This window comes from Lepidochelys kempii, chromosome 6 (genome assembly GCF_965140285.1).
Source record: "Lepidochelys kempii isolate rLepKem1 chromosome 6, rLepKem1.hap1, whole genome shotgun sequence".
In the NCBI taxonomy this organism is placed as follows: domain Eukaryota; kingdom Metazoa; phylum Chordata; order Testudines; family Cheloniidae; genus Lepidochelys; species Lepidochelys kempii.
This window is the reverse complement of record NC_136385.1, coordinates 17,473,513-17,500,328: the sequence shown is the minus strand read 5'-3', so window position 1 is coordinate 17,500,328 and position 26,816 is coordinate 17,473,513. Positions and strand designations below refer to the sequence as shown.

Sequence of the window (26,816 nt, the reverse complement as noted above, 5' to 3'; positions counted from 1 at the left end):
GGGGTAATAGGAACCCATATAAGAAAAAGACCCAAAAGTCGGCACTGGCCCTATAAAGTTGGGACATCTGGTCCCCCTAATGCCTGAGGTGCCAAAATGTTGTGGGCCGGCCCTGGCAGCAGGTGCAGTGTATTGAATAAAACAAACACATACAAAACAGGATGTGATTGAAGAGAATTAGTCATTAAACAACTTATTTCTCTTCTGTTTATCTTGATGGAGGTATTAAATCAGGAATCACAGACTCTGCGAGCCCCAAAGCTGTGGGAGAAAGGTGGCATAAATCCCGAGTTGGAATTAGACTTTCAACAAACCAGAGAGCCAGAGGAGACAGACCTTCCCCAAGACAATGTCCTCTTATCGCCCTTTGTTCTATAGTGGCAGTGAACATGGTTAGAAGAGATTGGCACTGCCAGGTGTGAATGGGGCTTGTGAGAGTGAAGTATTTTCATTGTATTCTGCAGATAATATTGCTCAGATTCAAAAGGAGATGCCGAGTTAACTCGAGCTACACCTTATGCATTGCCCTAACTTGACTCCTGTCCACACAGAAAAACCCTTAAGATGTGCTGCTTATAACTCAAGTGAGCTGGCCCCTCGGGGCACAGGCTAAAGACTAAGTTAGCACAACTCACCAGCTAACATGATCTTTCTGTAGTATGGATGCAAGCTAGCTGCACTTGAGTGCTTCTAATTCTCCAATGCCTTCCCACTCTTCCCCCTGTGTCCCAAGAAAGGACAGACAAGTTCTCCCACCATCCACTGGGAAAGAATCCATAGAGTGGCTCAGCTCACTGCTGTGCAAAGAGCCTTGGGATGAGCTCCTAAAAGTCTTAGTGCCCCACCTGAGTGAGTGCAGTGCCAGTTTGGACACAGCAGGACCTTTGTTTATTCACAGTGTGGCTCTTCTCATGTGAGAGAGGCTGACTCAAGCACAGTAACTGAGTGTAGAAAACTCAAGACAAAGCCTCAGCTCTTTCGGCTGACAGGGATCTATTCTACCACAGTGGTTCTCAACTGGGGGGTCTGTGGCCCGGTGGGTGACGGGTGTCACAAGCAGGCTTCAGAGGATCTGCCCAAATAAACCAGAGAGCATGGCTGGCCTTAGACTCGGAGGCTTCTCTATCAAGCCTTAAAACCCACAGATTGTGTTAATCACTCTTATTGATGGACCTGGCGATTCCACAGGCTACTGCCCACTACCTCCAACTGTAAGACAAACTTTAACTGTGACATCAGCAACATTAACATAAGGTTTCTAGAAATGTGAAGATACATGATCTATTCTTTTCGTGTGGGGGAAGTATGAAGTCAGAGTTAAGGTTTTGTGTTGCAGTTCAAGCTAAAGGCATTTTTTGCGTTTACTGTATTTCTTTATAGTGTTGCCTCTAGGCCCAAGTGGTTAGCAGTATTCGGGGCCTCTCCAGGTTGTTTCCATTAAGAGGAGAAATTGATTATAAATGTCCCATATTTCTTGGTACAATCTTGTTTACTTAAGAAGAAGGTGCACACAGCTCTGTTTCCCTGAACACAGTAGAAATGCAAACTTGCTTGTAGCCAGTCCTGTGCCCTAACAAAGGGCTTTTTCTTGGCTTCCTCCACAGCCACATTACCAAGGCTTCTCTGGGTTTCTGCTGGCTTCCTTATTCCTTTCGATAGTTATCTGCAACATAAATCCATTCCCCAGCCCCTGCATTTTTGAAATCAGTCCTAGGGTTCTCCTCAGCCTGCTTGTCTCACCTACTACTCAGGCCATGCTGGTCCATGCCTTGGGTGGTGGGTTCTGTTGTTTTTGCTCCCACTAAACCATGGGGTATTTAATTGCTCCCATATTTAGCCTAACTGAAAGGGTGTTTTGTCCACACCTGAACTTCAAAGGTGGCTATCAATGGACGGGATATATTTGACCTCCTTGTAGGAGGTGGAGAGAAGAAGAAACTGCAGTCGTAGGTGGGGAGGGAGAAAGAGCACAGATCCTAGCTCAGCTGCAAAGACCTCCTTTGCCTTTCACAAAGATCGTCAGTGATGGGGATCCCCAGTGATTGAACGAAGGATCTCTTGTACCATGGGCCAATCATCAGGGAGAGAACGACTGACTAAGGATGCATGACATTAATGGTGGGGGCATTTACAGAGGTTATAGCTGCCCCCACCATTCCTTCTCTCCCATGGTCCTCCCAGATATTCCTGCTCCCCCAGTCCTTCCATAGCATAGGCCAGAAGGGCCTCTCCTTGTCCCCCAGTAACCTCCCTTTGCAGCTGGGGAGGTGTCCCATCAGCACTGGCCCCTCAGAGCAGGACATCCCTGCCCGCAAGCCGCAGGAGAAACTCTCGGAGAGCAGAACTGGCACCTGAGCTCTGGAAACCGCTTTAGGGACAAGTTTCCTCTCTCTCAATTTGACAAGGGGGCAGGAAGAAGAGGCATAAATCCCTGGAGCTGTGTCAAGAGCTGGAGGAAAGGACTGTGTGTCCATGGCTGAAGGTGGGAGGAGAATGGATGGAGATGTGGTTCTCTGCTCTCTCACACGGAACATGTCAGCCAGCACAGCTGAGCCATCGTGGGGTTCTGTTAATTTTCTGCTGTTAGATGCCTGCCCTAAATTACTGCCTCCCATCTGAATGAAGGCAAAGCAAGAGGGGCACTGTGCCCTCACCCTTGTCTGGACTTAGGGGATGTCTTCACGACCAAGCGTGGTAATGCTTTAACGTGGCTGTGTAGTCGCAGCACCAGCGCTGGAAAAGAGCTCTCCCAGTGCTGCAAAAAGACCCACCATGACCAAGGGAGTAGCTGCCAGTGCTGGGAGTATTTCCCCACCCTTGTGTCCCACCCAGCTACCAAGTGGCGGGAACTTTTACCAGCAGCGGAGGGTGGGGAACCCTGGTGGGCCAGCTTATATTCCATCTTAGTTCTGTTGAAGACTTGCCACTTTTAGGTCTGGAATCGAGTGACCAGAGAGATTGAAGTGTTCTCCAACCAGTTTTTGAATGTTATAATTCTTGACATCTGATTTGTGTCCATTTATCTTTTACGTAGAGACTGTCCAGTTTGGCCAATGTACACGGCAGAGGGGCATTGCTGGCACATGATGGCATATATCACATTGGTAGATGTGCAGATAAACGAGCCTCTGATAGTGTGGCTGATGTGATTAGGCCCTATGATGGTGTCCCCTGGATAGATATGTGGACACAGTTGGCAATGGGCTGTGTTGCAAGGATAGGTTCCTGGGTTAGTGGTTCTGTGGTGTGGTGTGTGGTTGCTGGTGAGTATTTGCCTCAGATTGGGAGACTGTCTGTAGGCAAGGACTGGCCTGTCTCCCAAGATTTGTGAGAGTGATGGGTCGTCCCTCAGGATAGGTTGTAGATCCTTGATGATACGTTGGAGAGGTTTTAGTTGGGGGCTGAAGATGATGGCTAGTGGCATTCTGTTATTTTCCTCATTGGGCCTGTCCTGTAGTAGGTGAAGTCTGGGTACTCTTCTGTCTCTGTCAATTTGTTTCTTCACTTCAGCAGGTGGGTATTGTAGTTGTAAGAATCCTTGGTAGAGATCTTGTAGGTGTTTGTCCCTGTCTGAGGGTTTGAAGCAAATACAGTTGTATTGTAGAGCTTGGCTGTAGACAATGGATCGTGTGGTGTGGTCTGGGTGAAAGCTGGAGGCATGTAGGTAGGAATAGCGGTCAGTAGGTTTCCGGTATAGGGTGGTGTTTATGTGACCATCACTTATTATTGCACTATAAGGTGGGTAGAAAGCTGGCAAAATTGTCGGGCTCAACGGGTAGTGATCAATGGCTCCATATCTAGTTGGCAGCCGGTATCAAGTGGAGTGCCCCAAGGGTCGGTCCTGGGGCCGGTTTTATTCAATATCTTCATAAATGATCTGGAGGATGGTGTGGATTGCACTCTCAGCAAATTTGCGGATGATACTAAACTGGGAGGAGTGGTAGATACGCTGGAGGGGAGGGATAGGATACAGAAGGACCTAGACCAATTGGAAGATTGGGCGAAAAGGAATCTGATGAGGTTCAATAAGGATAAGTGCAGGGTCCTGCACTTAGGACAGAAGAACCCAATGCACAGCTACAGACTAGGGACCGAATGGCTAGGCAGCAGTTCTGCGGAAAAGGACCTAGGGGTGACAGTGGACGAGAAGCTGGATATGAGTCAGCAGTGTGCCCTTGTTGCCAAGAAGGCCAATGGCATTTTGGGATGTATAAGTAGGGGCATAGCGAGCAGATAGAGGGACGTGATCGTTCCCCTCTATTCGACATTGGTGAGGCCTCATCTGGAGTACTGTGTCCAGTTTTGGGCCCCACACTTCAAGAAGGATGTGGATAAATTGGAGAGAGTCCAGCAAAGGGCAACAAAAATGATTAGGGGACTGGAACACATGAGTTATGAGGAGAGGCTGAGGGAGCTGGGATTGTTTAGCCTGCAGAAGAGAAGAATGAGGGGGGATTTGATAGCTGCTTTCAACTACCTGAAAGGGGGTTCCAAAGAGGATGGCTCTAGACTGTTCACAATGGTAGCAGATGACAGAACGAGGAGTAATGGTCTCAAGTTGCAGTGGGGGAGGTTTAGATTGGATATTAGGAAAAACTTTTTCACTAAGAGGGTGGTGAAACACTGGAATGCGTTACCTAGGGAGGTGGTAGAATCTCCTTCCTTAGAGGTTTTTAAGGTCAGGCTTGACAAAGCCCTGGCTGGGATGATTTAACTGGGAATTGGTCCTGCTTTGAGCAGGGGGTTGGACTAGATGACCTTCTGGGGTCCCTTCCAACCCTGATATTCTATGATTCTATGATTCTGTGATTCTATTAGCACCGGAGTGTCCAGGAAGTGGATCTCTTGTGTGGACTGGTCCAGGCTGAGGTTGATGGTGGGATGGAAATTGTTGAAATCATGGTGGACTTCCTCAAGGGCTACTTTTCCATGGGTCCTGATGATGAAGATGTCATCAATATAGCGCAAGTAGAGTAGGGGCAATAGGGGATGAGAGCTGAGGAAACATTGTTCTAAGTCAGCCATAAAAATGTTTGCATACTGAGGGGCCATGCGGGTACCCATAGCAGTGCCGCTGATCTGAAGGTATACATTGTCCCCAAATGTGAAATAGTTATGGGTGAGGACAAAGTTACAAAGTTCAGCCACCAGGTTGGCCGTGACATTATTGGGGATAATGTTCCTGATGGCTTGTAGTCCATCTTTGTGTGGAATGTTGGGGTTGAGGGCTTCTACATCCATAGTGGCCAGGATGGTGTTTTCAGGAAGATCACCGATGGATTGTAGTTTCCTCAGGAAGTCAGTGGTGTCTCGAAGATAGCTGGGAGTGCTGGTAGCGTAGGGCCTGAGGAGGGAGTCTACATAGCCAGACAATCCTGCTGTCAGGGTGCCAATGCCTCAGATGATGGGGCATCCAGGATTTCCAGTTTTATGGATCTTGGGTAGCAAATACAATACCCCTGGTCGGGGTTCCAGGGGTGTGTCTGTGCGGATTTGTTATTGTGCTTTTTCAGGGAGTTTCTTGAGCAAATGGTGTAGTTCCTTTTGGTAACTCTCAGTGGGATCAGAGGGTAATGGCTTGTAGAAAGTGGTGTTAGAGAGCTGCCGGGCAGCCTCTTGTTCATATTCTGACCTGTGGCTTTTCTACAATTTTCTTTAGGGTGGCCTACTCCGTATGTTCCTTTGAGCAAGGTTCCCAAAGGGAGAGATATTTATTAAAGTAAATAGATTCATGTGGAGGGATTAGTGGGTGTACATGTTGCTTCACACACTCTACCCTCATAGCATCATCAAGTGTTTCTGTTTCTCCAGTAGCCTTTGTGCACTTCTGGAAACAAGAGGATCTTTTCAGCCTTAAGTTGGTTTTCCAGTTTCTGAACAGACCTGAACAGTGATGACATTCAGATAGGGAATGAGATAATTTCCATACCAAAATAGCTATTCTTCTCTATGATTCTCAAGTGGTTGAACATCAAAAACTCTTTTTACAAATTGCTGTTGGAGTGGATCTTACACCTCCAGTTAGTGTGTGAATTGCAGATGACTGCACAACATTGATCTTGGCAAAGTTACTGAGAGCACTATGTGACCAGACAGGTAAGAGTTATGCAAGTATTGGATGAGATATTGAGCAGCATGTTGTTTTCAGTGTTCAAACATGTGAACCCCAGTTGGTACCTGCAATACATTATAGAAGAGCCAATCTCTTCTTTGCTTTGGCTGCCAACTTTTTGACCTGTGGTCCAAACATGAGTACAGTGTCAATGTCACTCTAAGGTATAGCAGATTTTTCTCAACAGCAATACCTTCTCCAGCCAGTGTGAAGATTGGTCTGTAGTTGAACCTCCTATAATTATGGTAAAGTAGGTGGACTTTGTTTTTGCTGGATTGTGCTTGAATTTATGTTGCGTTGCCCATCTAGTTACGATTTCTAAGTCCTCATTCAATCCATTCTCCATATATCTTTTTCAAGACCCATGGTATGAAGTGCAACATCGTCTGCATAGGTGTATTCAAATCATTTCAGGTAGTCTGACAGACCAGAGGAGAGCAGCAAAAAAACACCAGGACTTAATACTGAGCCCTGAAGAAATCCTGGCCTCGTTGTCTTTGAAGGAGTATAACTTAATCTTAGTGGGTTTTTTTCCTGTATGGAAGGAAACCTCTTATCCAGAGGTGCATTTTACCAAACTCCCATTTCACTGCCTATTACGCCAGACTCCATTAAATGTTGCACTGAGTTTAAAAACAGACTCCTGTTGATGACTGCGGTGGCTTTTTCTGGAAGCCATTGCTAAGAGGCTGCCAGAAGGCCACCAGCAAGTCTGTCATTGAGTGCAAAGGCCCATAAGCCATTTGGGTAGGTTCTACCTTTCCTTCTTTTAGAAGCCACCATAGAAGCCTTGACTGTACTGTTCTTTCCATTATATTGCAAAGGAGACTGGTTAAAGATATAAGCCAATAGCTGCCTGGAAAAGAGGGATCCTTGCCGGATTTCAGAGAAACAGTAACTGGTGATTTCCATCAATTTAGGTACCTTCCTTTTTTATGCTTGAGTAATTTCTGATGTCCAACAACCTGGCTCTAGCCTTCTTCCCAAAGTGCTTTAGCTCATGGTCACAGATGGGGTCCAGCCCAGGGGAATTGCTTGGTTCAAGCTTCTCTATTGCATCTTCTCGCTCAGGTATGAGAAAGATCTCTCTGAAGCCATGGTACTGAATTCTATAGGCACATATTTAAATGATCTTCGCCTTTCTTCCTAAATACTCCATCTTGCATGTTTTTGCAATGGCTCTATCCTCATCACCATATATGAGCCTGGTCATCTTGGCATAATGTTCGAACAGCGTACTCACAGACTTTGTCATCTAATGCTTCTACACCTCTAGTGTTCAAGATATTGGTGTTATTTAAATTATACGCCTTTGTCTGTTTGTTCTCAATTTGCTTCAATATCATCCATAAATCTTTTCCTCTGTGAGGATCCAGTCTTATTCAACTAAGCCAGCCCTTCATTCAAGCAACTATTTACAGAGCTGCAGCACTTGGAGCTTAGCATTCGAGCCACGTGCACACAGACTGACCTGCTGGTGCTTTCTCCATACTCTTCCCTCCTGCAACTTGTGACCCTCCCTCTAAGTTCCATGCTGGTTGCTTCAATTTCTAGTCATCATTCAGCCTTTGTAACATTTGCGGATCTGTCTCCTGGGTAGAATATGCTGCTAGTGTGGGCCAGTAAGCTGACTGCATATTCATCCTCACTTCCTGCCCTAGTGTGATGTACTGAGAAGAAAAGTGGTGACAAGAACACCATCAGGTGAAGTAGTAAACAAGGGAGGTGGAAAGAAGGAAGAATTTATGCATTGTCTGAAGGATTGCCTGCATTGCAGCTGAGCAGAGCTGGATGAATAATTGTTTGTTTGGTTTGGTGGTGGTTCCAAAAAAAAAACCATTAAAAAACAATATTTAGTTTGCGTCAAACCAAATCTAAAATATTTTGAAATTTTTGGTGACTCAGAAAAGTTAATTTGGGACCTGTTTCAGAGCAGGATTTCAAACTTGGCTTTCCCACATCCACTGGGCTACATGTTATGGGAGGACTGGGGGAGGGAACAGCAGCACCACCTCCTCCTTCTTCTCTGGCCATTTTATGAATGGCTGAAACCTCTCATATCAAAATTGCAATAATTTTAGGCCAACCAAAACCACATTTCTAGTTGAATACATGACCTGTCTGAAAGAATTTCCATAGCTCTCCATAAGTGTGGCATTTCAGTTAGGATGACTGAGAGTGTGACAGTTGGGTCAAATCTGTGAAGGTTGCACCAGATAAACGGTGCTTCAGTACTCCAGCTACATGACCCCGCTATGTGGTTGTCACTCACAAGGAGCATGCAGACCTCCACGATTTTTGTTTAATAATTGCAATTCCTTCACATTATGGCCCTAATACCAAAGTAAGAGTTCTACCTGAAAACATTTTCAGTTTATCAAAGTGTTTATGTTGTATTACCTTTCTGCAGAGAGACCAAAAGCCCTTCATTACATCGAGTCAAAGTTAGAAATGGAGAAATACAGAAGCAGGAAACTAAAGCTGAGAGATGTCCTGGAAATCACACCAGAAAGTCTAAAGAACTGCCCTCCTCAGACAACAGGAGATTTACCTTGGCATTTCCTCAGGAAGCTCATGGCTCTGAATGGGATGGCAAGAAGCACAAGCCTTGAGCACAGGGCACCCACTGATCAAACACTAACTATGGACAAAGAGGAGCTGGATATTCCTGAAGATTTTACTTTTCTCAGTGACACAGACACCAGTGATTCCCTGCACACCCTTGATGTTCTCTGTGCCATTCTGCTTTCCTCAGACAGTTTCCTACAGCAGGAGATCCTGTCCAAAATGTCCATGTGCCAGTTTGCTCTCCCTCTGCTGCTACCTGCCCTCGACACCCCCAAGTGCACCCTACTGCTGTGGGCCATGAGGGACATGGTGAGGAAGTGGAGGCCGCACTCCCTGTCAGAGAGTAGAGGGTTCAGAGAGGAGAGCTTGGTGCTCACGTCAATGCCAACCATTTCTTTTGTGCGGATGGGGAGCTGCAGCTTCTCCAAGTCCCACCTCCTCAATGAGGTTCTCAGCCCCTCCCAGCAGCACCAGGATTTCTTCATCCATCGAGACATGGAGTCTGGGAACATCCCTCGGGAAATCGCAGGTGGGCTGCTCGAGATTTCCTGGTATTTCCCTGCTGGGAGGGAGAATCTGGATCTTTTCCCAGAGCCTGTTGTGGTTGCAAACCTGCGGAGAGACATTGAGTTGCACTGGCTGCAGTTCAGCTTTTTAACAGAGGTCTCCTCAGCAGTGTTCATATTAACGGAGAGCATCAGTGAGAGAGAATACACGCTGTTATCATCTCTGCAGGGCTCAGCCACTAAATACTACTTCATCTTCAATAATCAGGCTGGGAAAGCCAAGCAAACGCTGGAATTCCTGAAAAAGTTAGCCTCGATGCTGAAACTGAACAAGTCACATGTGCTGTGGAAAGGAGGTACCACAAATAAGGCACAATTTGTAAAAGTTCTGCAGTCTGCAATAGCAGCCATAATGAAATCTTCTCCCAAGAGAGTGAGTATAGAAGCCATGGCTGAGACAGCACGTCAATTAGGCATCCAGGTAGATGAGGATAACAAGGAATGTCAGACCCCAAACACATATGCAAAGGAAATCACTGCACAAATCAAAGATGTGGCAAAGTACAAGAGGGAAAAGCTGAGACTCCAAGGGGAGACATGGAGAAACTTGGCTGAAGTGGATACAGAGCTGTGCCGAATGAGAAAGCAAGGAGACACCCCACTGGAGAACTATAAATCTCAGCTGAAAAAGAAATTAATGGATTTATGTGCTCAGCAGAATAAACATGACCTTACTGATGGTTTGATTACATTTATTACTGGAATAGAACACCTACATCACAGGGAGAAACATTACTTCCTGAAATGGATGAAGTTTGGCCTGGATCCCATTGCTAGGGAGAATCTTTCTAAACTATGGGATCAATATAAAGAGAAATGCAAAAACTCAAAAGATGACCCCAAAATGTTTGCAGAGTTAGACAAATTAATCTCTGCCAGTTCCTTAGGAGTGGAGCATTTCATGCGTGAGTTGGGGCAGTTTTATGAAGCTGAATGCTCAATGGTTAAAGAAGGTAAAATGGCAGAAAGCCAAAGGCAATTCACCCATCTCCCAAGCATAGCAGCTGACCTCATGCTGAAAGGGTTTCCCATGGAGATCATTAATGGAGACATTTCCAACATCCCACTGCAGTGGGTAACAGATGTTCTGAGTCAGCTTGATGCCAAGCTGGGGGGAAGGTACAGAATGCTGGTTCTGACGGTGCTGGGAGTACAGAGCACTGGGAAATCCACCCTCCTCAACACCATGTTCGGCCTGCAGTTTGCAGTGAGCAGTGGCTGATGCACACGGGGAGCCTTCATGTTACTCATTAAAGTGGCAGGGAACTTTCAGCAGGAACTGGGCTGTGATTTCATCCTGGTGATAGACACAGAAGGCTTGAAAGCCCCCGAACTGGCCAAGCTGGAGGATAGTTATCAACATGACAATGAGCTGGCCACCCTGGTGATTGGACTGAGTGACATCACCATCGTTAACATGGCCATGGAGAATGCCACTGAAATGAAAGATGTTCTGCAAATTGTGGTCCATGCATTTCTCAGAATGGAGAAAATCGGGAAAAAAACCAACTGCCAGTTTGTGCATCAGAATGTCAGTGACGTGTCTGCACATGAACAAAACATGAGGGACAGGAAACACCTCCTGGAACAGCTGAATGAAATGACCAAAGCTGCAGCAAACATGGAAAAGAAATGCAAGGAGATGAATTTTTCTGATATTATGGATTATGATCTGGAAAAACACAATTGGTACATTCCTGCTTTGTGGCACGGACTCCCCCCCATGGCTCCAGTGAATTTGGGATACAGTCAAAAGGTTTATGAATTAAAGAAATATTTGTTTGAATTTCTGAAAGATTGTTCACAAGAGAGAACTCCCAATGACATTCCCCAATTTCTTGAATGGGTGAGGAGCCTGTGGAATGCTGTAAAACATGAGAACTTCATTTTCAGCTTTAGAAACAGCCTTGTTGATGAAGCCTATAACCAGCTGTCTGTGAAGTATGCAGAGTGGGAATGGGGTTTCCGGAAGGAGATACCTTTCTGGGTATCTGAAAAGGAAACTTTCATCCAAAATCAGCCACCAGATAAACTAGACCCTAATCTTTCAATCAGACTGAAGAGTGAGGCACAGGAAAAACTGAGGCAAGAAGCAGAGAAGATTGTGAATCATTTACAACAGTATTTTGAAAGTGGAGCAGCAAATCTGCACCTGATAGAAAAGTACAAAGAAGATTTTAGAAGAAGTGCCAATAGTCTCAGGAATGAACTGGAGAGTTATTCATTCAGCAAGTGGCAAGAAGCGATTCATATTAAAAAAGGCCAACACAAAACAGACTCTGTCCTGTCAGAGTACAAGAGAAAAATTGAAGAGAAAGTGGATGGGCTTCTGAACCATTGCAGGAAAAGCAACTGCAAATTAAATAATGATGAACTGGAGAAGGAATTGGAGAACATGTGGAGAGAAACAGTGTCAGAATTATCACTTATTCCTTTACAGAGACGCAACATATTTGAAGATGTGGAGTTCCAGCTGAGAAGAGACCTAGCGGATAGGGGCAGTGCAGTCTGGAAGATGATACAGGATGCCAAAAGCTTGTGTGCTTATAAAACACAAAATTTCAAAATGAAAAAGGAATACTTAGACTTAAAAGTGTTCAGAGGTTACACACTATCAATATCAGGTGTGAAAGAATTCTTGACACAGGAATGCTGGCATAAAACAGAGGCTTTAGCTAAATCCTTAATAGAAGAGTGCAGTAGTTACACTGATGGAAAAGTAAATGGCAAAGCAGATTATGATGAAATTTATTGCAGAGAGTTGTTGCGGATGATTAACAAGTGGCTTCAGCAGGCTGATGTTCAAAACCTTCACACCACCGCCTGTTTTGCAGTTGACCTGAAGCTTCACATTTTGGGGGATGCAGCTCGTGCATTTCAGACGATGCATGAATAATTCATTGAAGAAAATGATCCTCTGTAGCATCTGGGGAAACTGAAACCTCAGTATCTCTCCACGTTCAAAGCTCTGTGAGTGACAGAGAATGACAGATTCATCGATGAATGACAGAAATCGTGGATGACATTCTCAGCAGTGAACGGTCTGTTGAGTACAGCACCCGGAGATTTTTCCAATTCTTTGTTCTGAAGCAGCTGTTGGAAGAAAATGACTTTAACAATTATGTGCAATACACAAGGCATTATGTAGATTTTATCAAAACCCGGATACAGAGGAACTTGTTAATGCTCTACAAAGAGAAGGCAAGATTGGGAGATTTGGAGAAAAGGATTTTCTCCCCAATAATTAATAAACTCAGCCATGTTCTGAAATACTCCAAAGGTGAGAAGACTAAGACAGTCTCTGCCTTTTTAGACAACTTGTGTGAAAAGCTGCAGCAGGATCTAGTCATTCCCAGGGATAGCTTAGAAGTGATACTGTCTAAAAACACAGCAAGTGCAGACCAATTTTCAGCTTTTATAGAACAGTTTATTCCTGACCTGGAAAAACAAGTTTTATCCACTTTTGAAAATCTGGAAATTCTGCAAAACTCTCAAAACTTGCAGTGAAGCCCCAGGATGAAATCTTCAAGCGAGTGTTTGGCTGTGGGAAGCAGTGTCCGTTCTGTAAAGTCCCCTGTGAAGCAGGAGCTCCTGCACATGACGAGCATTTTGCTTCAGTGCACCGACCTGAAGGATTAGGGGCATATTGGTGGAATAAAACAAGAATACTTGTCTCTGATATATGCTCCTCTTCTGTGGCTTCAAATAAAACATTCAGATGTTCGGAGACAAAAGGGGAGTTTCATCCTTATAAAGATTATCGCAAATTTTTTCCAGACTGGCATATCCAGCCAGATCCCAGCATCACAGCTTCCGATTACTGGAAGTTTGTTTTCAAGGAATTCAATCACCAGTTTGCTGAGGAGTTTGATGCTCTCCCTGCCGATCTCCCTGAGGACTGGGGTGAAAAAACCAAAGAACAAGCACTGGAGAGCCTAAAGGAAGCCTTTACATTGAAATCAAAAACAGGCTGAGAAACTCTTTTGTGAATGGAGAATTACAGAAGTTAATTCCCTTAAATGTAATGTTGATTCTCTTTTAATATCAGACACAGGTTGCAGCTTCCAAACAGATAAAGAAACAATGCTATTTCACGTTTCACATCACATCACATTTCACATCACATATCGATGTATGGCAAAATTAAAGAAGGAGGAAAAGACCCAAATGTGGAGATTCTGCACCTCTGTCTTAAGGAGCAAATCGCCAAAATCCCAATTTGTCCTCACCACTGCATTTTGCTGATACAGTGGTACCATCCAGTGACCTGCAAACCTTTCCCACATGAGTGTTCCCTCCAAGAGCCCCCGAATACCAACCATCCACTTCTGCTACTTAAAGGAACAATATCCTGTGCTTTTATGGCTAATCTGACACCAAACAGCCTGGCCCTGATGCTCGCCTTCTCTGGGGTAACACATGGGAGGGGGAAAGTACTTCAGAAACACCAATGAGGGAGGTTTGCAGCATAATGTAATGGGGAAAGGAGGGATGCAGCCAGCAACCCCAAAAGACATTGAGGTTTCAAAGGGAATCCCCACAAACCCAACAGACACCAAGGCTCCATGGGAAACCCACCCCATCCCTGGGAATGGTCTTTCCCTCTGCTCTGCTCACTGCCCCGCACACATCTCTCATCCAGGGTCAGTAAGGCTAAGAAGCCATGGTGCATTGGCTATTCGCCCTGTGATTGCCTGCTACCCTTCTGCATGGGGGTGCTGTGGGGAGAAGCCAGGGAAGGCAGTTAGTGGTGCTAAGAAATCTGTGGTCCCAGCTAGAAGGTCACATACTGCCATTTTGGCTAATACTTGCCTGGGTTTCCTCCCCCCTGCTCGCGTGGCATGGTTTGGCCCAGCTCTGTCTGTAACATCCACATGGATCCTTCTGGATGAAAGTGTCTATAAAGATGTGAATGAACATTTCAGTAATTCCTGTTGTATCCAAACATGATTTTAAAATTGCTTTAAGTGAGCTGTGGCAGCCAAGGCTGAGCTTCACTGCCCTGACTTTCACTGATGTATAAATGCCGATGATTTGACTATTTACTGTCCTACGATTTTTGCCTGATCTCATTTGCTTGTTAGCCAGATACTGTATAAGCCCCAGTTCAGGCCAACCAGGAGCTTTATAAAATGAAATTCTAAAATGCCATGTTTGACTGATGTTGATTTATTTTGTGTATAAATGATCAAGAATTTTCAAAGAAAATTAAATGAGAAATGGTTTACAGGAGAGTGAGACGAGGTTTTGAGAGAGGAACATCCTGAGTACAATTTTTTTTCCTATTGATTTTCTGTGAATAAATGTTGTCCCAGGTAGCTGCCAGAGATAAAGTTTAAAACTGATCTGTGTATATTTTTATTCTCCTTTTGAGGATAACATGGATAAAAGAGACATTTAAGTGCGCATTGTTAGACAAATAAATATGTACGTGTGCCCACAAGATATATAGCACAGCCCTCCACATTTCTGTCTAGCCCCGCTAAGTTCCCACCATGGGAAAGAGGCTGCCACTGTGCATCTGTACTGAGATTTGCTGGCTATTGATGAGAGAAATTTTCTCCATTTATGCTGGGGGAATGGGCGAGGAAGGGAAGTGGTGGATGCTGCCCTCTCCAAGGAATTAAAAAAAAGCCTAGAAATGTCACTTTTTGGCCAGGCATGCGATGCCCTTACACTCCGCTTGGTGCCATTTCTCTGTCTGTCTCTCTGTCTGTAATGGGATAACTTTTAAATGCCTCATCTGATCAATTCCAAAATTTCAGGTGGTGCCCTGGGCACCAGTGGCCAGAACCCTTTTGATTTGAGGGGAAATCAGTAAACTGAATATGAGGGAGAAATGAAGCTCCTGGCATCCTAGTGGAGTTTAAGATGTTGGCCACCTGAATGACTCATCTCCCAGAAAAAAACAACATGGAGGAGGGATGGAAGAGGGAATGGGGATGTATCGATGGGAGAATAGGGGCATGCACACAGCCCATGGCATGGGGGGAGAATGCGGGACCCTGGTGTGAAGGGCTCACATAACTCCTGGTGGCAGGTGTGATGCTGACAAAGCCAGGCCAGAGCCATAGGCCCATTCACTTGTGTGTGACTATCAAAGGAGTTAAATGTATTACTATATATTCAGGCCAGTTCACTTGTGTGTTAATAGAGATCAAAGGAGATGTTAATTGTATTGTTTTCGCCTAACTATATCTTGTTGTTTACTACTACATTACATTTACATTACGCATGCCTGGTAATTAAATAGACCTAGATCAAAGTGTGTGTTAATCTAAGAGTGTATTCAGATGTTAGAACTTCATGAAACGAATGGAATGTTACTTGTATTCTTTCATGTATCTATTCTTATTATAATGTAAAGGCAGGCAGTTTTATTTAATTACAAGCTTAGACATAATATCTCATTGAATGCAAATGAAGAGTGCTAAATTCAAAGCAATTGGCCATTGTGTGAGTAAGAACATGTCTCTGATTGTTGTGTGGAGAAGAAGCTGTAAGTACTCATTCAAAGGAAGATCCTTTATCTCTGGACTGTTTTAATTCTACCAGGGTGGAATAACTAAACAAGAAGACGGAGATCCCCAGAGCTATTCTGGGTGGCCCTGAACTGGCAAATTACTACACCCCTGTTATCCTTTGGGATTCACAAACTTTGACTCACCTGTTAATGTATTTTACCTGCTTTAACCTCTCAATAACACTCCTTTCTTTTTGTCAGCTAATAAACCTATAGTTAGTTAACTATAGCATTGGCTACCAGTGTTGTCCTTGGTGTAAGATCCAGAGTACCAATTGATGAGGGGGAAGTGACTGGTTTCTTGGAACTGGGAGGAACCTGATGTGGTGTGATTTTTGGTTTATGTGACCGTTATCACTAAGTGCAGTTTGCCTGTGTGGTGAGATGGGCTGGAGAGCTTAAGGAGACTGTCTGTAACTCCATGGTAAGGCTAGTCCAGTGATCCAGGAGTTTATATTTGTTACTGATTTGGTGAAATGTAATTATAAATAGGGTGACCAGATGTCCAGTTTTTAAAGGGACAATCCCGTATGTAAGCAGTGTCAGGATGAGCTCCACCCTGACATCTGGTGGTGAGGTGTGGCAAGTTGTGGAAAAGAACTTCAGGGGCCGATCTCATTTGCATAGGCACACCCACCACGCCTAGAATGAGACCATAGCTGCCCAAATGGTCACTTTGGCTGCTGTGGGATCCCCAGTGTCTCTGTTATTGGGGCAGGAAGAATAAATTGTTATTACCCTGATTATGGGAACTGTGCTTGGAACTGTACATGGCCTTTTGTTATGATGGAGGGATTCACCATCAACTAAGTAGCACTCGCTAGGCAAGGGTCATGGGTTCCAAAACTGTGTGAATGGAGAGAGGCTGGGGACAAGTATTAATACTTGGTGGCATGGGCCCCTTGGTGAGGGCCTTACATGCTGATTGCACTTCCTCCTCTCTCCACTGTGGAATATCAGAGCTAATTTTGATTTCATTAGAAGTCTAGTTATAGGTTGCTGAGCTCACTTTGGGCTGACAGTGCACCAGCACTGGGGCTCCCCTATTATAAGCTGAATTCACCTAAGAGCTGAAATCACTGAGTGTTGTGTTAAGTAGTGGGGGAGCCTGAAGATATATTGTGGAGCAGTTTGCGGGACGGCTGGTGAAGCAGTTCGAGGCGGTGCAGTGTGTGGATGGCAGGAGCTGCTTGTGGGCTGTGGAGCTGAGTGAAGGAGTTCGTGGGGCGGCTGGTGGAGCGGAGCGGAGCACAGCTGAGCGAAGGAGTTCGTGGGGTGGCTGGCGGAGCGGAGTGCAGCTGAGCGAAGGAGTTTGTGGGGCGGCTGGCGGAGCGGAGCGCCGCTATGGAGCTGTGGGGCGGTCAGCTTCAGATCACGTAAGGTGCCTCTTACCCCTGTCCCATTTCCACCCAGGTTGGGAGGTAAAGCTCCGCAGATAAACTTTCGAACTCTGGGGCTGCCCTGACCAGGGACAGAGACTTTTGGGGCATTGGACTTTTGGGACTTTGGGTGATTTGGGGTTGCTGGACTCAAAAACCAAAGGGAAAAGGGCATGCCCCAATTTGCCTGGGGTGGGTTTTTTTGCTCATGGGTTGTGTTATGAATCCTGTTGGTGGTTTTTCCCCAACATAATGCCACATTGTTTCTCTCTGTTATTAAAAGACTTTTGCTACACTCAGACTATGTGCTTGCGAGAGGGGAAGTATTGCCTCTTGGAGGCGCCCAGCGGGGGTGGTATATATTGGTCCCAGGTCACTGGGTGGGGGCTCGAGCCGGTTTGCATTGTGTTATTGGAATGGATCCCCTAGATATTGAACCCGGCCCTTGTTGCTGCCAACTCTGACGGGCAGAAGGGTTACACGTATTTAAGCTGTCCTGACTTTTTCTTAAAAATGGGCAAACTATCCCATATTTTCAGTCTCCCCCACATGCTTCAGTACTAATGGGTCCCTGCTCGCAAGCCATCCTCCCACCAGTGCGGGGGGGAGGTGGGGGTGGTCCAGTGACCAATGATGGGGGTAGGGATGCAAAGCTGGTGGCAGGGATAAGATGCACCGTGCAGGGGCAGCTGCTCCCCCTGCTGGTCTGTCAGCACAGCCCCTGCTGCAAGCTGGCTCTCGACCAGCAGGTCCCTGCTCCCCGTCCCGTTTCTGGCCAGCCCTAGCTGTGTGCTGTGAGCTGCAGTGGCTGGAGAGTGCGGGCAGGTGCCAGGCAGTGGCTGATTATAGGTCAGTTCTGCTGCCCACCCATCGGCCTTTTACATGCTCCTCCTCTCACTGTCCTCTCCCTGCTTTGCCCCTTCACCCCCACAAGTCCTGCTGCTCCTCCATATCACCCCCCCCCGCACACACACACACACAGACACAGCAGGACATATCCCACTCCCAGCGCTGTGCAGAGAACCAGCTCCTGTTCGGAGCACTGCACTTATTAACAGTATGCCCGGCAGACTCCTTCCTTCCCCCACTGCCTCTGGTTGGGCCAGCACCCTGGGAAAGCCCAAGATCCTCCGGCCCGAGACACTGGCCAGGAGGAGCCAAGCCCTCCATGTGCCAAAGCCCTGTGCAATGCATGCATGGGGAAGCCGCTAAGCTCTGGACTGGGGTGGGAAACAATTTCCAGCCTGTTCCCAACCTGACCCTGCAGGCTTCACAGCAGCCCCCGGTCAGGGGCTTAGTGCCCTCTTTGCCCTGCGGTCCAGCCCCCAGGGAGCGTGCGGCTGCTCTGTCCCCTAGGCACCCTCCCCTGCTGAGCTACCTCTCTGGCCGGGTTCTCTGAAGCCTCTGCAATCAGGTTACCTGGGCCCTGGTGCACAGTGCATTCTTAAAGCTTAACCCCTTCCTTCCCACGCTGTAGCCGGGGGGGACAGACGGCATCTAGGTTATGTTGGTGGCCAGCAGCAGCATGGAGGTCTTAGCTGCTTTATGATACTGTGTGGGCAGGAAGGGACAAGCTGCTTCCAGCCACGGTGGGGGTGGGGAGAAGACGATGAGATGAGCTCTGCAAAGACAAGGGCCAGGTCATCATTTCCTCTCTACTCCTCCCCTGCGGCTGGAAGCAGCTCCAATCCCTTCCCTCCTGCACAGTGCCAAAAGGCTGCTGGTGGCCACATGCCACATCAGATTGTGTCTGGCGAAACTGAACTGAGTTTGTCAGACCAGGTTCAATCCAGATTTAGGCCAGTCACATCACTCCCTTTCCTCTCAGGCATAGCCCTGGATCAGTTATTAGCAATCAGGTTAAAGTCCCACTCTGGGGAGGGGAGTCATTTATTAGCCTAGTCAGTCACTAGGGTTGCCAATTGTAGTTGGATGTATTCCTGGAGGTAGCCTCCTCATGTTACAGAATCTTTAATTCAAGATTAATCTTGAATTCCTGGAGACTCCAGGGCAATCCTGGAGCGCTGGCAACCCTATCAGTCACTCTGTAGCTATAAGATGCTGACACACCTAAGAGATGTGGGGAGTGTTTGTTGCCCATATTTCTAGTCACGTGCCATCATATGGTGAGGCACAGAGTCCTCCTTACTCTGGCAGTTTTCAATAAATGACCTGTTCTTTTATCACTCAGATTTAAACTTCTTCCCCTTTGTTATTAATCATGTGTGTTACAGTCGTACCTATTGGCCAACCAAGATCGGGGCCCCGTTGTACTGGGAACTATACAAATAGAGGGTGGTAGACAGTGCTGGTCTGAGGAGCAATTCTAAATAGACCAGACAAACACAGGGTCAGGGGAAGGGATATAACTCACAAACAGAACCATCTGGGGAGTGGGGTACATGAGTAGGACTTAGATTTGCTCTCTAGCTAACACCTATACTATACATTTTTATTGGAGCTTGTTGGGCTTCTTCACAACCAATATTATCACAAGCAGTAAGGTATAAACCCTTATAACTGTTACAAAATCTTCCTCTCCAGTCACCCACAAGGGAGAAAGCTTGGAAGCAAGTGTTGTGTTAGAGTTAAAATTTTGGTCCCACGAGATCTTTTATACAAATATCCATCGTCGGAGAGTTACAAATTAAACACAGACACTGCAGCTGTCACGTCTCTCTCTGCTGGGCGATGGGAGCCAAGAAACCCTTGGCAAACTTCCAACCATGTTAGACAAAAGAGGGCAGGGCCAGCCAGTCAGATATAAACAGCCTCAGAGTAACTGAGAATTAAGGTTCATGTTGATGTGATTAGATCGGCCACTGACCTCGCTACTGTTGATCATGACATGCTGTGAACTCACCTGTGTATGTTGTTAGCAAATTTAGACACACTGTGGACCAAAGCAGGGGTGGTCAGGGCTGCTTTTGGGTGACTCTGTTCCTAGCTTTGCTGAGAGCTCTCAGAGGTAGTTGTTGGCCAATTGCTTTTCCTCCTTGAGGATGCTGCCACCTGGGGCTGTGCAGGGTCCATCAGCCACCTCTCTTGTTTTAAGTGTATCTGATCCATTGGAGTAGTGAGGAAACTTGGGCAGTGGGATCTTCAGGATGCTGACAACACCCAGCTTCATGTCCCCATCTCACCTGGCTAAAATTATTTTAATTATTATTAAATTATGTGCCTGTAGCAAGGCGAAGGCTCACCAGCATAGCGCCTCCTGCTGGTCATCTTGGAAGTTAGCTCTTCAGCACTGGGAGCGCCCTCTGCAGGCTGGTGTCTTGCCTGTCTTAGGGCCCGCATATCCCTCCGGACCTTGGTGCCCTTTTACCTTGGGGTGCTGCCCCCTGGCTGTACCCCCACACTCTGGGTCTCCCCTCCCAGGGGAACCCCCAACCCTCAAAACCCACCTTGCTTCAGTGGCTACTGCCAGTCATCATCTAGCCCCTGCTCACTGGGGCAAACTGCAAATGGCCACTCATCATTGGCAAGGGGGTAGGACCTGCTGCCTTTGCCTATCCCCAGGCTGCCCCTCTGCCTCCCCCGTACCTTTCTGAGGCCTTCAACAAGGCCTCAGCCTGGGGATTTACCAGGCTGCTGCTCCCCAGCTCCCTTTGCCTTTCCCCCGCACTGCTCCACTTCAGGTACATTGCTCCCAGGCAGCTAGCCCTTCTACCTCCAGAACTAGAGTGACACTCCTCTCACTTCTGGCCCCAAGCCCTCTTATAAGGGCCAGCTGGACCCTGATTGAGCTGGCCACAGCTGTGGCTGCTTCCCAAATCAGCCTAGCCCAGCCACAGCCCTCTCCAGGGATGCTTTTAACCCCTGTTTTACTGGAGTGGGGCAGTTGCCCCACTACAGGGCCTAAAAGCAAACTATTCCACTGCATAGGAAAGATAGGAAGTATAGCCAGAGACCATGCTGGCTTAACCAGGAGATCTTCAATGATCTAAAAATCAAAACATTGTTGTACGTAAAGTGGAAACTAGGTCAAATTACAACAAAGGATGCACATAAATAACACAAGTTTCTAAGGACAAAATTAGAAAGGCCAAGGAACAAAACAGATCATAGCTAGAGACATAAAGGGTGACAAGAAAACTTTCTACAAATACATTAGAAGCAAGAGGAAGATCAAGGACAGGGTAGGCCCATTACTCAATGAAGAGGGAAAAAACAATAACAGAAAATGTGGAAATGGCAGAGGTGCTTAATGACTTCTTTGTTTCAGTGTTCAAGAAGAGGGTTAGTGGTAAATGGACATCTAGCATACTGAATGCCAGTGAAAATGAGGTGGGATCCGAGGATAAAATAGGAAAAGAACAAGTAAACAATTATTTAGACCAATTAGATGTCTTCAGGTCACCAGGGCCTGATGAAATGCATCCTAGAATACTCAAGAAGCTGACTGAGGACATATCTGAGGCATTAGTGATTATCTTTGAAAAGTCATGGAAAACGGGAGAGATTCCAAGAAGACTGGAAAAGGGCATCTAAAAAAAGGGAAATAAGGATAACCTGGGGAAATACAGACCAGTCAGCTTAACTTCTGTACCTGGAAAGATAATGGAGCAAATAATTAAGCTCTAAATTTGCAAACATCTGGAAGATAATAAGGTGATAAGTAATAGTCAGCATGGATTTGTCAAGAACAAATCGTGTCAAACCAACCTGATAGCTTTCTTTGACAGGGTAACGAGCCTTGTGGATGGGGAGAAGCAGTAGATGTGGTATATGTTGACGGTAGTAAGGCTTTTGATGCAGTCATAGAATCATAGAATATCAGGGTTGGAAGGGACCCCTGATGGTCATCTAGTCCAACCCCCTGCTCGAAGCAGGACCAATTCCCAGTTAAATCAGTCCCAGTCTCACCTGACCTTCTCCTAAACAAACTAGGGAAAGACAACTTAGATGGAGCTACTATAAGATGCGTGCAAAACTGGTGGAAAACCATTCCCAGAGAGTAGCTATCAATGGCTAACTTCCTGTCAGGGTGGTTAAGCACTGAAATAAATTGCCTGAGGGGTTCTGGAATCTCCATCAGTGGAGATTTTTAAGAGTAGGTTAGACAAACACTTGTCAGGGATGATCTAGATAATGCTTAGTCATGCCATGAGTGCAGAGGACTGGATTAGGTCAGTGGTTCTCAGCCGGGGGTCAGTGACCCCTTTCCGGGGGGCCGTGAAGCCCCACGGCTGAAACCTGGAGCCCCAGTGCTGAAGCCTGGGGGCCCCCCCTTCCTCCTAAGCCAGGAGCAGTGCGGGTCTGAAGCCAGTGGGCCCCCTGCCCTAGTTAGGAGCAGCGCGGGGCTGAAGCCTGCGGTGCCCTCCCCATCCCCCCCAAGCCGGGAGTGGCGCAGCCAGAAGCTAGGTGGGGCTGAAGCTGGCAGGGTCCCCACATCCCCTCCAAGCCAGGAGCAACGCGGTGCTCGAGCCGGCAAACCTCCCCTCCCCCACAAGCCAGGAGCAGCAGGGAGGCTGAAGCCGGGAGTCCCAGTGCCTTGCCCCTGAAGCTGGGCATTGCACTGGAAGCCCCCCTGCCTGCATACAGCCCATAGCTACCCCCTGCCCGCACCCTGAGCTACCCCCTGCCCATACACAGCCCTTAGCTATCCCCTCCCTGTACCCTGAACTACTCCCCTCATTTCACACAGCCCCTAACTAACCTCCTGCCCGCACCTGAGCGGTTTTCAAACTTTTTGAACTGAGTCCCCCCTTTCAGTTATATTTTTGGTTGCATCCCCCCAGAGCCCAGACAAGCTGGGTGCCCTCCTGAGTGAGTCAGGGGGTGGAGATGGCACATCCTCCCTGGACCCTGCTGTGTGGAGCTGGGATAAGCCATGCCAGGCCTTCCTTACCCCCCCCCACCAAAAAAAAAATAGAAGTAAAACTATGCCTATGCCCAAGTGTGTCCCCCTGGCCTGGAACCCACGCTTCCCCGCTGCCGGGTCCTGTTGTTTTTATAGGGGCCTCAGCAGGAAAAAGGTTGAGAACCCCTGGATTTGATGATCTCTCAAGGTCCCTGTCAAGGTTCCTCCCCCACTCTGAACTCTAGGGTACAGATGTGGGGACCTGCATGAAAAACCTCCGAAGCTTATCTTTACCAGCTTAGGTCAAAACTTCCCCAAGGTACAAAATATTCCACCCGTTGTCCTTGGACTGGCCGCAACCACCACCAAACTAATACTGGTTACTGGGGAAGAGCTGTTTGGACGCGTCCTTCCCCCCAAAATACTTCCCAAAACCTTGCACCCCACTTCCTGGACAAGGTTTGGTCAAAAGCCTCACCAATTTGCCTAGGTGACTGCAGACCCAGACCCTTGGATCTTAAGAACAATGAACAATCCTCCCAACACTTGCACCCCCCCCCCTTTCCTAGGAAATGTTGGATAAAAAGCCTCACCAATTTGCATAGGTGACCACAGACCCAAACCCTTGGATCTGAGAACAATGAAAAAGCATTCAGTTTTCTTACAAGAAGACTTTTAATAAAAATAGAAGTAAATAGAAATAAAGAAATCCCCCCTGTAAAATCAGGATGGTAGAGATCTTACAGGGTAATTAGATTCAAAAACATAGAGAACCCCTCTAGGCAAAACCTTAAGTTACAAAAAAGATACACAGACAGAAATAGTTATTCTATTCAGCACAATTTTTTTCTCAACCATTTAAAGAAATCATAATCTAACACATACCTAGCTAGATTACTTACTAAAAGTTCTAAGACTCCATTCCTGGTCTATCCCCGACAAAGACAGACTATAGACAGACACACAGACCCCTTGTTTCTCTCCCTCCTCCCAGCTTTTGAAAGTATCTTGTCTCCTCATTGGTCATTTTGGTCAGGTGCCAGCGAGGTTACCTTTAGCTTCTTAACCCTTTACAGGTGAGAGGAGCTTTCCCCTGGCTAGGAGGAATTTCAAAGGGGTTTACCCTTCCCTTTATATTTATGACAGTCCCTTCCAGTCCTATGATTCTATGTGGAAAGGAACAATTGAAACCGGGTGACATGGGCAAATCCACTGAGCAGCTGGGCTGACAGATAGAGTACGGCAACTGCGTGGCATGTGGCAATGAAGAGAAGAGATTCCCCCGTGGGACAATAGACGGAGCCACTGCCCAATCCAGCTACACTCACAGCCCCACTGTCAAGAAGGGACACAGAGAGGGAGTGTCATGGGTTGGGGTCACTGCATAGAGTTTGGACCATCAATGTTGTTACTGGGGATTTCTAACCCTACGTATTTCAGTCTGTTTTTGTGTGTGTGTAAATAGTTATCTAATTGCCCTTGTAACTGTGGAAAATCCAGTCTTTGGGTTGGGGTTTAACTGCTTCACCTGGGGGTTGCTCCATTGACTCCAGTGCTGGCCCTGCCTATCCCACCACAGCGGTTACTAACTTGTGCCCCACTGGGTCTCCCCCCCTCCCCCCAGTGAGAGCTCAGGGCTCTATGAAATTTTCTCACTGTTTAAGTGAGAAAACAAAGCCCATTTTTCATGAGGTCAGTCATTCTTATCAGCATCAGGCCTCTCAGAAGGGCTAATTTAAATGTTAACGGTTCCTGTATCACTTGGGATCTTGGGTTTGTACTTTGGAAGCATCACATCTCCTGAAATGTTTGCTGACCTCACCCACTATCCTTCCTCTCAGGGCTAAATAAAACAAAAAGTTTCAAGACAACATTTCAAAATAAATAAGCCACCACAAAAAAGTCACTTCCGAAGTTTATTTTGTTTAACTGTAAATGGTTTTCTGTTGCTTCTCATGCGTGATTACATTAAAACAAGAATACTAATTTCTTAATGCACAATAGGGAGAGTAAATGACAGTCATGCTCTAAATAGAGCAGTTTAATTGTCTTCAACGGATTCTTATTTGGGGGGGAGAGACTCAGTTTAAACACTCAACATACATGCCAATCATTTATCTGTGTTTACAGCCTATTCTAAAGTAATTACTTCCTACTATGTAATACTCAGGTCCTGAATCTGCCCTTGTGTTGAATAAAGAAAGTTTCACTGGTGTAACTTAGGCTATGTCTACACTGTCAGATGTACAGCGCCAGGAGCTGCAGTGCCCCTCAGAGAGCGCTGCAGGGAAAGCGCTGCTGTGTGTTCACACTGCCAGCACAACGGCAGCTCTTGCAATGGCCACAGAGAGCAGTGCATTGTGGTAGCTATCCCAGCATGCAAGTGTCTGCAGCATGCTTTTCAAATGGGGTGGGGTTGGGTGGAGTGTGACAGGGAGTGTGTTGTGTGTATGTGGGGGGAGAGAGAGTGGGTTTTGGGGGGGCTGAGGGCATGTCAGCATGCTGTCTTGTAAGTTCAGACAGCAGCAGACTCCCCTCCCCCTGCCTCTCAAGCAGCATTTCACAGTAATGGTTTGCTTTGTCCCGGAGCAGATAAGCCTGCCAGCTGTCAGAAACGGAGCTTTGAAAGGACATATCCGCATTCCTACAGCTGATTCCAAACAATGACTAGAGTGGCCACTTGACTTAAGGGGATTATGGGACGTTTCCGGAAGCCGATCAGAGCGCAGTAATTCAACACCTCGTTCACACTGATGCTGGGGCGTTTCAGCCGAGACACACCAAGCATTATGCTTCTGGTGGAGGTGGATTACCAGGGGCACTCCCGCTACAAAGTCCAGGCGCTCTACGTGCCTTGCAAGTGTGGAAGGGTCATGAGTTAGGGTGCCTGGGGCTGCTTTTAATGCACTCTAACTCACAAGTGTAGCCAAGTCCTTAGTGATTTTCAGCTATTAGGCTGGGCAGAAATGCTGTCCTGCCACAAGTAATTGTCAGCTCTTCAGAGCACTTAAAATAACAAAAGGCCCTATCTTCTGAACAGTGGGGAGGAACAGCTTAAACCAGACCAGGGACCCTTAGGGAGAGTTCACTCCTCCTGGCAGAGATACTTCTCCTCACCCCTCTTACTTTCACAGGAGTCAGGCATTCGAGCCCCTGGCTTAATGAGTCCTTTCAGCTGAGGGTGACCCCTCATCTGAGACAGGTTAAGCACAGTTCTGCTCCCCTTTACTCATACAATAAATGCAACAACACTGACAACAACATTTCACTACCCCTTCATTCAGTACTAAAGTGATTTGTAACCCAACACAAGTCAATATTGATCACTTTGAGCAACACCTCTATATCTGATGGATATCTAGGCAGAGTAGGTGAGTTCATGTAAATACAATTTGCTCCTAAAGTCTCTCCCGCTCCCAGCTAGCTGTCATGGGAGAACTCATTCGGTCCCTGTTTACATAGTTATGTTAGGAAGAAGCTTCTCCTCTAAACATGTTTCTATACAATTTCCATTAGATGGTTTCTTGAACCTCCCACTGAGACATCTTGTAATGGCCACTGTCAGAGACAGGATGGATCACTGGTTTGATCCAGTACAGCAGGGAGATGAGATACAGAGCTAGATGGCCTTTAGGTCTGATCCAATACAGCAAGGATGTGGGATACTAGGCTATATGGGTTATTGGTCTGATCCAGTACTGCAGAGAGGTGGGGATACCAGGCTAGATGGGCTGTTATTCTGGTTCAGCAAGGACACGGGGATACACGGACTATCAGTTTGCTTTGGTATGGCTGTTCCTGTGCAGCAGCCTTGCACTAACTGGAAGATGTGACCTGCAATTGATTTTTTTAGTTTTCAATT

General features: G+C 46.7%; 1 pseudogene; it reads left to right on the top strand.

The window, feature by feature from the left end:
• Positions 1–8,755: 8,755 nt before the first annotated feature.
• Positions 8,756–12,220, top strand: LOC140913299 (up-regulator of cell proliferation pseudogene; annotated as a pseudogene).
• The last annotated feature ends 14,596 nt before the right edge of the window (positions 12,221–26,816 follow it).